General features: G+C 47.1%; 1 non-coding gene across 1 annotated transcript; it reads left to right on the top strand.

The window, feature by feature from the left end:
• The first annotated feature begins 892 nt into the window (after window positions 1–892).
• LOC120663222 lies at window positions 893–999 on the top strand. Its single transcript, XR_005670440.1, has one exon. It is a non-coding gene; the product is annotated as a small nucleolar RNA R71 (small nucleolar RNA).
• The last annotated feature ends 1117 nt before the right edge of the window (window positions 1000–2116 follow it).

Below are 2116 nucleotides of genomic sequence, written 5' to 3'. Positions count from 1 at the left end.
CGAAGATTGAGCAGCTGATCATGGGGACTCCTGGATCTTCTTGTACTGCTACTAACAGGCCATCCCAAGTGTCATTCTTCGGGAGATTGTACCTGCCTGCATGGTTAGTTCGAGGAGTCTGCCGGGGAAGGTTGCCCCACCCGGTAGATACCATATTTGCAGTTTCAACGGGAGATTCGGGTTGCCCCGGGATCTTCCCGTTCTCAGAGATAGGAGCAGCAACAGCTAATTGAGCCAGTTGAGTTTCTATCATTTTGTTGAAACTTAGTTGATTTTTATGAGCAGAAGAAAAGTTTCAACTTTAGCATGTATGCTTTCCAAAATTTTATCATTGGCAGCAAGCTTTCTATTTAATGATTCATTGATTTTAGCTTGGCCAAAGACTAAGTCTCTCAAGGAGGGTTGGTTCGAATTGAAATTTGAGTTATAATTGTTACCTCCTCCTTGTAATGGTGGGTGTGCTTGACCCCACCCCTGGCCTCCTTGTTGACGGAACCCGGTGTTGTTATTGATATAGGCTGCGTCTTCACGGGTCTCGGGGCAGTCACTCCCCGAATGTCCACCGTCACCGCAAACCTCGCACGTAAAGTACGAGTTCATGGCATGGACGGGAACAGGCATCTGTGGCCGGTTCCCTTCATCAAGCTTTTTCAGTAGGAGGTCCAGCTTGGCAGCAAGCATGTCCGTCTCCTTGACGGTATGCATTCCGCCCTTGGTTCTGGGCTGGGAACGCTCCTCGTTCCAGCCCTGGTTGGAGACCATCTTCTCGATTAAGGCCGTAGCCTTGGCAATGGTGAGATCAAGATAGGCTCCTCCAGCAGTAGCATCAAGGTGGGCTCTGGATGTAGTCGTTAGCCTGTTGTAGAAGGTTTAGAGCACGAGCCACTCGTCCATCCCATGATGAGGACAGGCGAGTATGTATTCTTGCAGTCTCTCCCAAGCTTCTGGGATGGATTCCATCCCTGTCTGCTGGAAACTTGAAATTCTTCCACGCAGGGCATTGGTTTTGCCCAACGGAAAGAATTTAGCGAAGAACGCCGTGGAACACTTGTCCCACGTGCTGACGGCTTCCTTGTTCTGATAAAACCACTGTTTCGCTTTCACCAGGAGGGAGAAAGGAAACAGGCGGAGCCTGATGGCGTCAGTCGTAATGCCCCGTATGGTTACGGTCTTGCAAAGCTCCAGAAAGTTCTGGAGACAGGCGTTAGCGTCCTCATTCGGCTTGCCACAGAATGGGCTAGCCTGCACCATATTTATGAGGATAGACTTCAGCTCAAAGTTCACGTCCCCAACATTAACGTTGGGTCTAGTTGCCACATTGGCAGCTGAGGGGATGGAGAAGTCGCGGAGAGTCTTCTCAGCCATCAGTTCGGTGATTGATGGTGCTTGGGAAGCTGGTTTGCTTGTCGACTGCGAGATCGGAGGAGGGACGACGCGAGGTCGGACCCTTCTCACGAGCTTCTTGGGATTTTCAACAAAATTTGTTAGCAAGGAGAAACCAGACATGCACTACCCTGTTTTCATCCAATCAGGAGAAAACAAAAAGATAAACACATTAGCCTGTATAAGCAGTAGCTACCTCTTACTTATATTGTCATGTTTATATACTTTAGTAAATATACTTTACACCTAGTGCCATCCCCGGCAACGGCGCTAGAAATGCTTGTTGGCATTTCTTAGCGTCATCACTAGGAGTGGTTAGTCCCCGGCAATGGCGCCAGAAATGATTGTTGGCATTTCTTAGCGTCATCACTAGGAGTGGTTAGTTCCTAGCAACGTCGCCTCGAAAATGACGGTGTGGTATGTCTTAACGTTTACAGAAGGATCCGCAAGCACACGGATATACCGTTGTAGCATTTCACCTGAAAGTATTCAGGGTATCGTTATTTATATTTTCCCAAGGGATGTCTAGGTTGTGTAAAGAGTATTTACTTAGTTGCATAACCATGACACATATGAGTAAGATGAAGACCACTGACTATACAGGGGTAAGTGATAAATAAAGAATAATCAGGGATAATGTGACACACACAGAACAACCAACTCTCATGAATAAAGAATAAACAAGCAATTCTAAAGTTAGTGGGAGCATAGGCAAAGATTTCTAGTATACTAT

This window comes from Panicum virgatum, chromosome 2N, assembly GCF_016808335.1.
Source record: "Panicum virgatum strain AP13 chromosome 2N, P.virgatum_v5, whole genome shotgun sequence".
NCBI classification, from domain to species: domain Eukaryota; kingdom Viridiplantae; phylum Streptophyta; class Magnoliopsida; order Poales; family Poaceae; genus Panicum; species Panicum virgatum.
Note: the sequence above shows the minus strand (reverse complement) of the source record. Positions and strands in the feature narration are given on the sequence as shown.